We start from the raw sequence: 15,232 nt of genomic DNA on the forward strand, positions 1-15,232 counted from the left end.
TCATTCAAGTGCTGTGAACTAGATGAACTCTTGAAGACCCTTGCTCTGTGCTGTGTGATTGTCCATGCCATAGCTCCAACTGAAAGGGAAGAGAATTGAGATTGACCACTGCTGGGGACAAGGTGTCAAGGCCCTTTACACTGCTGAGTTGCATTACAAAATGCAGAACCAAGCCCTGGAGAAACACACGGCTTTGGGATGGCATTGGAGCATAGAAAACTGCACATCCATTGTGGTGGATTGAATAGCTTTCAACAAACCCAGCATTTGGGGGCATCCTCATGGGCACTGAATGCACTCCCTATTTGTACACTGGGCACTCTCTTCCTTTTGGGCCAAAAGCATTGGCAATGGCTTCTTTGTGACAAGCCTGCTCACACAAATGAAAACTCCTAAAGCAGCACAGCCAGCATCTGCCTACTCTACGCAAACCGGTGAGATGGCACTGTGTCAGACCTGCTAGGGAACTGCTGATGGTGTTCCCAACCCTGCTGTGCTCTGAGAAGGCCAGGTCTGCTCCAAGATTCAGTCACACTGCTGGGGAGCCCTGAGCAGCCACTTGTCTTCTTCAGCCTCAATCACAGTGCTGGTCCATCCTCACCAGCCAACAACGGCCCTTTCACCTTTCCACAAGTTCCCAAACATATACAATTCCCTTACTTTCAGCAGAACTAAGTGTTGCCTTGAAAAGGTAGCAAGGCCATAACATTATGAACCTAGGGAGCACCCAGAGCCAACCTATCCCTCAGCTTTGCCCTTGTCCTGTCCCTCACCCAAGCTGGTATAAATCACCTCAGGAATAACAATCAGTAACATTTCATTCCTCCCAGGTCCTTTCTCTGATGTCCTCTGGTGTTCAAAAGATGAGAGAAAGATGAAGGAAATAGGCTGAATGTGTCAAATGAATCAGTATCTTGCTAGAAACCTTAGCATCTCCAGCTTTCATGTTTAATCAGAGAAGACAAGATAGCACATCAACTAAAATTCCATCAAATCCCTGGCATAGCCCTAGGATTGCTGTAGAGAAAGCAATCCTCTTTAATTTAGGATAAATCAACTATTGGTCACATTTTAAGATCTCCCTCTGAACCACTGCCATTACATATGTAAGACCTTCATCACAGTTAGCTAATGTCAAAATTCCTGCTTATCTTCCTCTTTGTAGTGGTGTGTGCTGAGGGGTCATAGGAGGGTCCAGCCCTCAGTGTCTCTCATGCCTTTTTGCATCTCTGTTTGTCCAGGTTCAGTGCTTTTAAGTCCTTTTTGGACTAAGAATAGGTGATAAGGTGATAATTCTCTCCCAAGTTTTGTTTGTTTGTTTAAAAAAAACAACAACCCCAATACAATAACCATGCAATTTCATACTGTCTTGCAATGAGTGTCTCCCATCCCTGCAGCAATTCTAAATGAAATTTGTAGGATTTTCAATTACATCTAGATAACATTATTTTCCACTTACTCTTCATTTGAATCTACAGCACAGCTATAGTCTGGCAGCAATCTTCCTTCCTAGAGGAAACAGAGATTGAGAAATTAAATGTGAAAATTCTATGAATCACAGTAATTGAGCCACCTGAACATGGATTATTTTCTTCCATTATAGTCCTACTGCCTTGTAGTCCCTCTGCTATAAGCCTAGTTTCACAGGGCGTGTTTGTTCCTCAAGCTTTCCTTTCACACACGCACAGAATATGGCTTAAAGATCACTGGCACTACAGAAGGGCACTGTAAAGAGGAGAAAAAAGTTGCAGTAAGCAACTCTGTTTAGCCTTAAGTATAGTGAACTCATGCTGTATATGCAGGCCTGCTATGTAAATACATACATGAGTATATAACTGCAGAGAACAGCACTGATTGAAGCAGCTGAGGAACACATTGATTTAATACTACAATATCTTAATATTAAATTATTAATATAATATTAGATTAATAATTACTTCATAAATTATTAATTATTGTTAAATTATTATATTTCATAATTATGTTTAAAGGCAGAATAAAACAGCAAAGGAAGCAAAACATGAAAGTTCAGATGCAAGATCTTGGTACTTCAGATCTGGGGAAATAACACTGCTGAAAGTGTCAACCATAGTAGTGTCCCTACTGCCAAGGAAAGGCAACGAGAACTTCAGGAGAAGACAGTATGCAGAGGGAGGCTTGCAGCCTCTGTTAGAGGTAGAGCTTTTGGCAATGCAAAGTTATTTCAGTTCTCTCTACTGAACAGAGTGGCATTGTGCAGGCTACTTCTGTTCCTGTTTACAATAAGGAGCAGTACTCATGTTTCTGGGAAAGAACAGAAAAGCATCCTGAACCCAGAATAAAGCCAGAGTGACAAAAATCAACTACTCTGTTTGCATGCACTATTTCTTTATCACACATTCACACAAGCATCGAGCAGTTAAAGGCCTGCAGATCTTCCAGGTATATCCTGGATGAATAAGTGGCCTTGTTCTTTGGGCAGTCACAAAGAGAACACACAGAATCCTGTTGGGATGTCTCCAAACATGGGGATTCTGTACATCTCAGGCTCTCAAGTGTACAAGTTCCCTTCAGGTGAGCAGCACAGATCCTTCACGATGAAGAGCCCAAGGCCTTGGACAAATGCTCTTATCCACAAAAACATCCAAAGAAGGTTACATTCATCACGCATTTTTATTCTTTTCTGCACAAGAACAAACAAATAGTGATGACTTCAGAGTTCTCAGTCCTCCATTCCTGGCTAAATCCTTACTTTTCATCTCTAAACCCTTCACCTTTCTATTGAGTACAACTTGGCATCTTTGTACAACTCCTGTGTTCACAGTGTGGCGTAACTGTATTTCCTGGTAGATGAAGCAATTTACCCATACAGACAAATGCATGTGCTGTTAAGTGAGGACATGAATTTGTTGATAAAGCAGCTGTGAGGAGCACGTACACAGTCCTACATGAAGAGGCTCTGTACTCTATGCTCACAGAGACAGATATTCGACTGACTGCTCTGAAGATTCTCCACAAACATTCCTTAAGCCACCTCCATGCTCTCACAGCTATATTACTCCCTTTTCTCTTTTTCCCAGCCCAGATCTTCTGCAGCAATTCATAGAAGGACACAAGAAACTGCTGTCTCATCGATGGGCTCCATATAACCCATATCTTGAGTCCCAGCCCCAATCTGACAGGCTGAGAAGACAAAGGCTCCCTTTCCCTTTGGCCACTACTAAGAAAACATCTCTTTCAGAAAACATCACTTTCAAAGAAGTCTCATTTCAGTGATAGTAGACTCTGTACCTCGTCTTAGGGAATTAAATCCTATGGCAGCATCACTGGAGTTGCATTATACTGACACCTAGAGTTAGCAAAGGAACAGTACTGCATTGCTAGGTAAGGACGTGCAGATGTCTAACGAGACATCTCAGTATATCAGACATCCCTGTGTTTATTACCTTTATTTGCAGAACAACGTCTTTGTGATTGTTAGTGCACAAAATACATAAGTTCTTTGTACTAGTTTCCTCTGGATTCACAACCCTGTGCCTGTTGCACAGTTAACTGCGGGTCAAACTGGTTTTCATAGGCAGCCTAAAATTTCTCTCTGGGTACACAATTAAAATCTGCAAATGCACAAGCTAAAGAGGATTAATGGTTCATTTAGAAAAGCCTGAGAGAAGTGTGATCTCTAACATGGTGAAATCAGTAATACTGCTTCACATACCTGTCCTGTATCTGTGGCTGCATTCAGACTGGTGCCAGAATCCATAACAATGCATGAATGTACTGAGAGACAGAAATAAAGAATAAATCAGCACAGCTGATGAAACTGGTGCACTGTGGTTTCATATAAGGAGGAGTAATATATCTATCCACCACTACCTACACTTGGCCAGTGCTCAACAACTTATGTCAACCTCAATTGCTCATGTTATCTTTTAAACTGAGTTCATCCCTAACGTAAAACAAAGTAACTCACTGCAGTTTCCCTGGAGTTCAATTGGAACCAGCACAGATTGGGTCCAAGCTGCCAGGAGCAATGCTCTGTACCTGAGCATAAGCCATTAGGGCATAAGGTCAGATTCTAATGAATTGTCTTATTTCTTCATCCTTTCTAAAAGATTCCAGTACTATTTTTACTTAATTCTGATACATTGCTGCTCCTTTCTGCTAAGGCAGTGCTGTTATCTCTCACATAAGCAAATCCCATAACTAGGAAATGGACAGAAGGCCACACTGGACCAATGATAGAGCTAGGGACAGGCTGACAGCCAGTGCTCACTCCCTATGAATGTTCTCTTTACCCAAACAGATGGCCATTTCCCTGCTGACCCCCTCATCTTGTGGTCACCTGTCAGGCAATCCATCTCAACCTGAGAGCAAGCAGCACCATAACTGAAGCAGCAGAATGGCTTCTCTTTCTTAGTTTGAAGTAATAGCCAAGGTCAAGAATTCTAGACAGGAAAAACAAACAACAAAATCAGATTTCATTCCACAAATAGTCAAAAGAAAAACCACCACATCGCAACTTATCAAAATCTTAATGCTCTTATGTTTTATCCCCTTCATCAAGCCCATGCAGAAATGAAAAGCATGAATAGCTATGAATAGAAATCTGATAAAACTGCCCTATATTCCCAAACCCAATTGAAACTATTTCTGTTGTTTTTATTTTCCAGTGAATCTCAGGGCTGATGGTGACTATTATGGAATCACTCTTACAAATCCAGTAGCAAATCCTTTGCTTTTTTGAATGCACTTAAATATTTCTTGGAGGTCATGTGTAATGTTTCTAGGTAGGAAAGAACACATAGCCCTGAATTAGAGCAACAAAGAGACTGGGGCTATAAATCCTCCCAGAATCTCCCTGGATGCAGTCAATGCAAATGAGAACCCTCTGTAGTATGAATACTCACTCCTCTATAGAACCCAACCCCATTGCTGACAGGCTAACACAGATCTCACAGGAAATTTTAATCTGCCAAAGTGAATAAGAATTTGAAAACAATTAGACTTCTTTCTGACCAGGACTGGAGCCTATCTACAGAAATATAGGTAACCAATTCAGACTTATTTGGTAAAGTTTGTCATAGGCAGGCCCCAGGATCAGTCATAACTTAGGCTTTGGAGACAAGTCCTTGCAAGCTTTGTCTGTTTCACTTGCTCTTGCCTCAAACCTCTGCTAACGAGATGCAGAAAGATATATCTGCATTCAGGGGGTGCCAATGAAAACAGTCTGACAATGCTCATTTGTCTGGTGACAGAGACAGATTACTTACCTGGTAGTCCCAGGATCCTTTGGGATTGGACTGTTTCATCAGCTCAAGTCTTTTTAAGATGCTCTGACGTGCTTCTAAAAACAAATAGAGAACAGCAATATTATAAGGCTTGAAAAGACAGCATGTAGTATTAAGAACAGTTTAAAGTCCCAAAGAATTTTCTGTTTAAGTCAATATTTCCTTTAGGACTTTGGCACATATATAAAGGAACAAAGTTCACTAGCAGATGGCTTGCTGAGTAGGAGAAACATAAACTGAAAAGAATTTTAAAACAGATTATGCTGATAGAAGAGAGGAATCCCAAATACAGCATAGAAGTTCCCAGACCATTCCAAAGAATACCTTAAGTCCACTTGTTTATACAGTAACTTTACCAACTAGCAGTGGGTCACCCTAATGTGTAGCAAGGTGAGCTCCTAACACTGAACAAAATCCTTACTGAAATTCAGCCTACTCAATCAAGCTGTGCAGAAAATAAAACCAGCCTGAAGTACTTCAATTTTTTACTTTTGCTTCTAACCTGAGAATGACCAGGACTAAGTTCTCCTTTTCAATGGAAATGTCATATGCCCTATAAATAGATGCCTCGATAACTCCACCCCATGTCAGAGACAACTGTGATGATGCCATTGCTACAGAGATGTTTGCTCTAAGCATATAACACCCAGAAGTCTTTGGCTCCACAGCATAGGCCACAAACCACCTGCGAGTAACAATATATTGTGCTTCAAGTGTAAGATCTTGTTAATTACTAAGACAGTCAGCCATTTAAATAGATAATTTGTTCTGTTCATTCCGAACAATCACAAAGATTCAATTTTATGACTACAAAAAGATTGAATGAAAAAGAAAAAATACTAGAACAAAATATGGCCATTTGTTATCTAACACCCCCTGATAGTTACAGAAGTTGTGAGATACCCTTTGCCTGCAAAGCCCTTGTTAAAGTTGTTTTCCTTCAGCAATAGATAAATACACAGCAAGTTATCATCTTCTTGAGCCCCAGCTTATGATCCAGGAGCCTTAATAACTTGGTATCAGTACATGGATGGTCACTCCATTGATATCCACGCTGACAGATCCAGCTGTTGGGGGGGTATTTGGTATAGCGTTCATGATGGTCTAACTGATGTAAATTTTGAAGGTGGAGATTCTCAGCAACCTGCTGGCAATCTGCAGAGCAAAGAAGAACAATTGATAAGTGGCTCTTCTTGTAGAGGAGCATGATCATTCACTGCCTACACTGCCAGGGTTCACACTGCAACTTCCACCCTCTTCCAGTGAAAAGTTTCTCTTTCCTTGGAGACTCAGTTGACCTCATGTCTATATGGGGCAAACTTAGCAATTTTCTGGCTAGTTCTCAAGCACTACATGAATACATGTGCACACTTTTGCCAAAACAACAGCCATTCACTTCATTATTGTGAGACCAAGTTCTTCTTTCAATTACAAGAGTATCAGAGGATTAAGAGCCCCATTAGATTTCCCTTTTATTGCCATGAAAAAGCATGGTTGTTCTTAGGCCTTTTTACCTATTAAGATATTAAAGTACACAGATAAAGGCAATGTGACAAATATACCCAAATGTACAAACTGTGTTTTCAGGGGACGACAATAAATTGCTGTAAGGTTAGACTGTAACCATAACCTGCATTATCTACCTGCAAGTAAAGATGAGAATTCTAATTCTCCTGCTCAGATGCAGTAGTACTTTGAAAACCAGCTGCTGAAACAGTTAAGAGGAATTAATTATGATTTGTTACCCTAGATGTGCACCCAGCAGCAGTGTCAAGCTGCCTGAGACAATGCTACAGATTGAGTGTAATTTGCCTTAAAAAATGCTTCATTTGGTAAAGTCCAAGCTCATTACTACCTGGATCATTTTAGTGTGAAGTCCTTGACCCATCTCAGTCCCACCACATGTTAAATGACACAGAGCCATCTGTGTGCATGTATACATACATATGTATATATATATGAACCAGAGCTCCAGCGTATAAAAGGGAATATTAATCCAATTAATCATAAACAAACCAGTGAAGTGTCTAGCAGACCTTGCTTACAAATTACAGAGAGAATGAATGTTCTTTGGTGTACCTAGTGGCTTTAGCCACTAGTGTACAAGTGAGGTGAATTTGGTTCAGTGTCTGCAACTCAATAGTAGTTGACATGGCAAACCTCAGCCAATATTTTCAGCTGAGAATGTAGGTGAAGTAACCCAAATATGCCTCTGAAACAGAGATGCACTATTCATCTGAACTTGCAATGCCACTGACACTCCATCAAGTCAGGTTAAAACATAGGAACAAAGATGTCCATTTTTCAACGTCACAGTATTTCTACTACTGATGAAGAGGGAATATACAGGGAAATAAACGCAATACAAATGATGAAAACTTTACTGCATTGTGTTTGGGGTTTTTTTCTGGACAAAGAGAGGAAAGTCAGAGAGGCAGCATCTGAAAAGATGATTTACCTTCCTGGTTCAGAAATGGGACAGTGGGGCTGGTGCCAAATTTGGTGGGAATAATACACATCCCTCTTTTTCCAGCAATTCTGCCTGCAAAGAAAAACATTTGTGTTCTCATGAAGCTTTCATTGCAGCTCAGTGCCACGCTTCCCTCTGACAGATTAGGTATCAAAGCAGAAGTGAAATATGTGAATGCAGTACAGACTGAGTGCATTAATCACTAATTTTTAAAAAAGAATGGTTTTGTTTATGAGGCTCTGCAAGAAAAAATCTGAATCGAAGATGCCCCCTAGGTATTAGAGAAGCAATTGCCTGGCTATTAGATACTCAATTGTGAATATAAGCCAACTCAAAAAGATGTTAAAGAGATGGAAAGCCTACACAAACTGTCCTGATAGTCATATAAAAATTCAAGCAAAGACTATATTTTACAGACCCTTCTCCTCTACTACATTTCCCTTAAAAGATAACATTATGCTAATTCCTGCCTTATTTAAGATACCAGGTCGCTGAGAGAGGTTTCTTCACACAGTGGGCCTGAAGAAATTTATTTAAAAGAAATGTTTGGAAGTTGTTTTGCAAATATATGGACTAACTTCACATCACTCAAGCTGCTAAGACAACTCCAAAAGTCAGAATTCCAATTAGTTTCTTCCTGATGTGACAGCTAGAGCCTGTCAAACACTCATCCTGACATTGCGATGGAGTAGATCCCTCCAATATTTGGTTGAAATGAATTAGGTCTTCATTATAAAGATCGAGTTGCTGTACCTTCCCAAAGAAACATATAAAAGACATGCCAAATTTAATGCTGTAGACTAGGTCCATTTAAAAGATGACCCAAAAGCACACTGGTTCCTTGTATTACTTTTCTGTTCAGCCTGCAGAGCAGTAGAATTAAGAGGTATAAATCCATTTACAGGAAATAGGGACATTTGTCATGAAGGCCAGGAATTTTCAAGAGACTGTAAGAAATAAGATGAGGTTGTCTAGAGCCTTTGGGCTTTTTCTGAATATCTAGTTGTAAAACAGGTGTTACACAATTGAAGCTATCAAGAGAATTTCAGAAAGCAGAAGACAATCCATGTTACAATAGGACAGCCACAGAACAAGTTGGAGATTCTGCTGAGGGTTTAGCAAAAATGACATAAGAGTTCTTATGCTCCATAATTTTCTGGAATTTTGTTCAGTTCTCAGAACACGTTCAAAGGCAGGACTGATCTGAAACGTATCAGTGAATCTGTACCTCCTCCTCAGAAGGCAGGTCACACTTCTGAGCAATCATCATTCCCTGGGGACCTCCAAAGCCACGGAAAGCTGTGCTGGATGGCAAGTTGGTCTTTCAGACCAAAGCCCTTGCTGCTGACATTGAGGATGTGGTAGGAATTATCCAGGTAAAACAGGGCTCTATCCATGGAGGTGTACACATTTTACATGAATTATATGACAGGCTTCCAACTAACTGCCAAAGCCTGGAAAGGTCTGAAGATAATTTACAAGAGTCACTTTCTCTTCTACATAATCTGTATTCTAGAAAATTAAGAATTGGAAATAATTTTTTTTATACACATCACTCACTTGATTACCTACATGGGAGAGGAATTAATGGATATAGAAAATAATCTTTAATCTAGATTTTTTTCCCTCATACCATCTTTATTATTATATTGGAGTCCCCACTCACTTAGCAGGTATTCTGCTCACCTCTGTCAGTGTGTTGAACAGCACTCATTCCAGGGATCCAAGCTGGTGCTAGTATCACTGGATACAACATGTCTTTTAACATCATCTCAATACCTTAACGAAAAGTAAGACTCCTTCAGTTACATGTAGGTGACAGAGAGCCTAAGTCAGCCGTTTCCCAATGAAGTGGCAGTGAACTGCCAGTAAGTCAGTTCATTGACCACCTAACATATGGAGAATGTACGAAGATACCAAAGTGAAATCTGTTTTCCACTAATACCAGAATTTTCACAGGGAAATTCTAGATACATTTTTTTGAGGCTATTTAGTACTTGTGTGACCTGGCTATTGATATACATTTTCCTTCAGGAAAGAATTAGTATAACAAACAAGACAAAGCTGAGGGACAGTCTCCTGAATCAATTGTTCAGAATAATAGAATTATTCCATGTGTCTTAGCTCTCTCTCACTCCTCATGCTTGAGGAAGTATAAATTCAGGGGGAAAACACACCAGATTTCAAGGCATAAGAGTTCACTTTACTTAACTTCGTGTCTTAGCCATCTGAGTACATATTCTGAAAATGACAACTTATGCTTTGGCAGAAACATACATTAAAAAAATCATGTAAAGCAACATCTGGCACATCAAGAACCTAGATCTATCCCTGTTTTGTTACACACTCTGTCAGATTGCAAAGGATACAGGATTTTCTTCTGGAAGGGATCATACTTGGATATCATAACAGCACAAGGAACACATCCGCCTTCCCCACAGCCCAGTTTGGTTCCATGTAGGCCCATTGAGAATACAGAAATCAAGGAAACCATGAAAAATGTTGGCAGAAGCCTGCTCAAACAGTTGTCAATCAAGTCTTCACAAACATTTCTTTCTGGAAACCAAGCACTCATTTTTCCTGCTCAATAAATAATTTAATATAGGCGAAGTCTTAAATGCTGACACGTGATTTTTGAGATCTACATCCCAGAACATTTCAAGGTCTCCTGATTACCTCCTCTGACAATATTTATATTCAGTATTAGCAAGCTTAGGCAAAGGTCTAGCAGTGAGAAGCAGACATTGGCAGAAGAGACAGGCCATTTGTTTTTCCTCATCAACTTGATCTACGCAAGATACAGTCAAAGTAGGGCTGCTGATAGTTCTCCTGGAAACCTCAAAGAGGAGCATGATTTATATCCTATATATTCTTATCTCCAACTCCAGATGTAGCAGCAAAGGTGAAATAAGTACACACAATTCTTTTTAAGGAGTATACCAACACTAATACGAACACTCCATAGTATGTCCACTCCCAGCTGGTTCAGACAAAGTCTCATTAAACATGGCATGATGCTACTCACTGAACTAGGTCTAGCACAGCCCATCTAGTAAGCATGGCAATAGCTACCCAGCTCCCAAAACAAAGCTCACTGGCATGCAACCAGCTTCACACAGTACTCAAATGTGACTGGTACATCCACTCACATAAACACACCCATAATACATGACAAACCTGTGCCTCCAAGTGTACATCCACAAATCATCCTCACCTCACCTATAATAAGCACAATGCAAGATAATCAAATTATTGGCTACTACCTACTCAGAAACATCCAGATTGCTGAATGACATAGCAAGCAGCTCAAGTGCTTTGGGCAGAAAACTCTTTAAACATGTTGGCCTTCTTTTGGCAAGTTGGCTCAGATGAAGTATAAAGGTTCCTCTGCAGTGGTTTGGCAAATAGGTGTGTAATTTCCCCATCACCACAACAAAAAAAAACCAACCAAACAACAACCCAACAATCTGTGGTTACTATCCTCTTGGAAAATGGGCACAGGCACATCACAAGCTTTCCCCAGCAGTTATCCTCGCCACCAACTGAGTTTTTTTCCCCATGGCTGTGGCAATGACCATTGAAAACTCTTCCACACCATACAGTGCCCCCCCGTGCTTGCCTCTCTCTCCTATGTAACATCTCCCATGTAATCTATGTACTGCACATGGCTACTCTGATATTACACTGCCCCCCATATTACCTCCATGCACAAGAATCTTTTCTGAAGAAGCACACCATGAATGAAGAGCCTCATTTTACAGCCCCATGCTGAACTGAGACAGCAGCACCTCACCACCCTCCAAAAATACACTCCCATTGCTCCAAACAAGAGTCACACCGATGCACATCTGACCATAATTGTTCTGTATGCCAAATTGTTTTAAGCATGTCCTATGCATAGACAAAGTCATGCCTCTGTAAATAATCCTACAAGATACACCCACCTACACTATAGAGCCCAAACACCTCTATGTCCCCCCAAGTAGCACTCACCAGCTCTGTACAATGCATATTGAAATATATGATCCTCCTTACAACAACCACATGGCTCTACATAGTGCTTTGTCACATAACCTCAGTGTGACAGGTGGAACTCCATTCCACAGTCACAGCACTATGAAGATGCACGTTGTACAGACCAGTAAATGATTGAGACCACGTGTTCCACTCTTGTTCTTCTGCTGCTCAGAGCTCCTGTTGTCACTTTCACATCTCTTCTAGGCAGCAGCAACAGCTTCTGGCTATAAAGATTTGGAGAAAAAGATTTGGAGAAGGGGATGTGTTGCTTACAGACTTTCTCAAGAAATCGGATATTTTTCGGAGGAAAAAGGATGTTCTTGATGCTTCCCAAAACACCAAGCAGTTCACTTACCTCCTGCTTACTCACCTCAGGGTTTTAGCAGAGCACCTTTTTTATTCTGCAGAGGACTAAGGTTGCATTAAGTCACTGAAGCCCCTTGCCAGCTGGCCTTACCACATGGAAGCAGCGCTGCAATATCTACGCTTGCCAGCCTAGCAAATGCAGACTGCCTCAGGTGGACGTGAAGGGATCTGCTGAGAAATGAATCTGCCCAGGGAAACCCAGAGCTTACCCCCAGCCCGGGTCTCCCTTCTCTTGGAAAGACTCCAAGTTCAGGCTTAGAGAAGGGATCTCCATCTCCTACCGCCATGATGATAAAATGTGAAATGCTCACCAGTACAAAGCATTACAATTTAACATACAATTTGCCAGACAATTAATATTCTGCTTGCTCCCTTGCTCCATCTAGCTGAATCAAAGAATTTTGTTTCTATCTAAAAGTAAAATGGAACCTTTCCTTTTTTTAGAAAACGTGCTTTTTCTTTACATATAATACACTCCAGTGATCACATTCTCACTTTAATAGGCAGGGATGCTGTTTTCAAAAATGCAGGGTAATTTCTAAACAAACAAAGATAGATTTGGCCCAAGTTCCTACAGCTCTGAGTTTTACAGAAACCAATGCCTGCTGTTGCATGAGGATGGTGTTGCACTCCTGTGAGTGTACACAAAGAAGTTTTTTGTCTCAGAAGTTGCTTGAGAAGCCTGTGGGAGACTCTAAAGGACTCCCTGCTGCCTACACGTGGTTGCCAGTGGCAACAAAGATAAGGGGAGGATCCCAGCTCATGTTCTGCTTCTGAGGTGGACGGAAATGACCCTAAGATGAGGGGCCCTGGCTGTGCAGGGGTAGATAAGGCTGCACAGTAGTGTCGAATGTGCAAAATGTGTTGTTATCTTGTGAAACCAGAGAAAGACTGGATCATTTATTTATAAGGACTTTGCAAACAAAGGACTGCTGCCTTCTTACGCCTTTTTTGTCTGAATCCTTTTGTGCCTTTTTTCGTTGCTTGCCTTTTTGCTCAGAACATCCCATCACTGACTGAGAAGTTGCATTCCCCATCCCTGCTGCCTCCCAGATTCGTGGAATGTTGTGAAACTGCAGTGGTTGCTATCTCTGCATTCCTGTAACGAACCCTTGCTTTTATTTTCTGTCTTTTTACTATCACTTTCTTCTTCCTGCCCCATCCCCAAGCCTAACTAACCAGGAACATATGATAAACTGTTTGGGCAATACTGACTTGTGAGCCTTAATCTCACTGTGGGTATATATATATACATGTATACATCCATATATCATTAATCACCTCCCCTGCAATAACTGGAGCAAGATGACTCTGCAACAAGCACAGCCACCCAGGCTGCTCATTCAAGGGCTGTTGCCAACTCACTGCCAGCCCCTGCATGCTGTCTCAGGTCCTCATCACTGCACCAAAATAAAGAAATCCCCTTGCTTTTTATAAACAGCCTTTACAACTCCTTGTGTGTTGAGTTTGAGCAGTGAGCCTGAACTATGTATGTGGAGCTGGCTCCTTGAAAAATAACCCGGCCTGCTTTATAACATTGGTCTTCATGCCTGGGAAGAATCCTGGTAAAGCTGCAAGAATGGAGTGTCCTGCCAAAAATTCATGGCAGGATGGTCAGCCTGTGGAGGGGCTAATGGCGATATCTGTGCATGACTCAGTGAGAGGGGCACCCCATATTGACTGGGGACACTGGAGGAACATCCAAACCCATAGTGCTGCCCTGTGTTTTGAGGAGCTTTCTCTGCTCCAGTTCTGCCACAGGCTGTGAGGTGTGCTTGGTGCCTTGGCAACAGCCTCCACACCAGCTTGTGCATGGAGACAGTGGATGCACAATGCACTGTGCACTCCAGCATCTCTAGGGCACACCTATCGAGGCCTCAGGCAGCCACCTCGCTCAGCCCAGAGCTCACTGCCTGCATGACACGGGCAATATATTTTAACTCCTGATTCCACTTCAACTTCCCGTTCCATTTCCAGTTCGGGTTATACTTCCTCTTTTGGTTTAATTTCCACTTCTGGTTCATCTTCTACTTTTGGCTTCATGTTCCACTTATGGGTTTGGATTCGTTTCTGCTCCGATCCGCTTTTACTCCTGGTTCCACTTTCAATTCCAGTTTCTCATTTACTTCCACTTCCAATTGTGGTTCCAATTCTGGTTCTGCGTTTCCTTCCCCTTTCACTTCTGGTTTCCTTTCCACTTCCAGTTCCATGATCACTTCTGGTTGCAGTTTTACTTCCGGTTACATTTCCACTTCTTGTTTCATGTCTGCTTCCATTGCATCTGTACTTCCTCTTTTGTCCTGTGTTCACTTCTGGTTCAACTTCGGCTCTGCGTTCACTTCCAGTTAGCCATTCACTGCCACTCCTTCAATCAGGGTTTGGTTCCGCTTCCAGTCCCGTGTTTTCTTTAGGTTCCACATCTCCTTCCAGCTGCAGTTTTACTTCTGGCTCAGTGACCACTTCCAGTTCGCAGCCTGCTTCTGGTTACATTTGTATTTCTGGTTCCATTTCTCAGTTCACCTCCGGTTTTGGGCTCATTCCAGTTCCTGTTCCGTGCCAGGCTGAAGCATCCCCACCAAACCTGAGCCCTGCCAGGTCAACCTGAAATGTGCTGTGCTGAGCTGTTCTGAGCTGAACTGTGCTAGGTCATGACGAAGTGAGCTGTGCTAAACCAAACTCAGCCCTGCTGGGCCAAGCTGAGTTGTGTGAATCCACATTGAGCCGTGTCAAAATGTGCCTAACTGTGCTGAGCCGTGCTGAGCCGTGCCGAGCCATGCTAAACCATGCTGAGCTGTGCTGCTAAGAGCCATGCCAAACCGTGCCATGCTGTGTCGAGCCAAACCTTGCAGAGCTGTGCTGAGCCATGCCGAGCTGAACCTCGCTGAGCTGTGCTAAACCATACCTAGCCATGCTGAACCGTGCCAAACTGTGCTGCGCCATGCTGGGCTGAGCCGAGAGGCGCTGTGCCGAACTGCGCCGTGCTGTGTCAAGCCGAACTTTGCCGAGCCGTGCCACGCCGTGTCATGCCGGACCAATCTTTCCCATCGAAGCCACTCCAATTCCAACCGATCCGACCCGACCCGACCCCACCCGAGCCGTGCCGGGGCGGGGC

At 42.2% G+C, this 15,232-nt stretch overlaps 1 long non-coding RNA gene across 2 annotated transcripts; it reads right to left on the minus strand.

The window, feature by feature from the left end:
- Nucleotides 1-11: 11 nt before the first annotated feature.
- On the minus strand, nucleotides 12-15,175 carry LOC149918840 (uncharacterized). Of its 2 annotated transcripts, XR_016463922.1 has the most exons (10): nucleotides 12,125-15,175; nucleotides 10,107-11,978; nucleotides 8,966-9,078; nucleotides 7,726-7,809; nucleotides 6,171-6,422; nucleotides 5,250-5,323; nucleotides 4,322-4,424; nucleotides 3,695-3,756; nucleotides 1,460-1,509; nucleotides 12-79 (listed from the first exon to the last, which is right to left on the minus strand). It is a non-coding gene; the product is annotated as an uncharacterized LOC149918840 (long non-coding RNA). The 2 variants fall into 2 exon arrangements; XR_016463921.1 differs by having other exon boundaries at nucleotides 10,107-15,175.
- Between the last annotated feature and the right edge of the window lie 57 nt (nucleotides 15,176-15,232).

Source organism: Phasianus colchicus, chromosome 2, assembly GCF_987193195.1.
Source record: "Phasianus colchicus chromosome 2, bPhaCol1.hap1.1, whole genome shotgun sequence".
Taxonomy (NCBI): Eukaryota; Metazoa; Chordata; class Aves; order Galliformes; family Phasianidae; genus Phasianus; species Phasianus colchicus.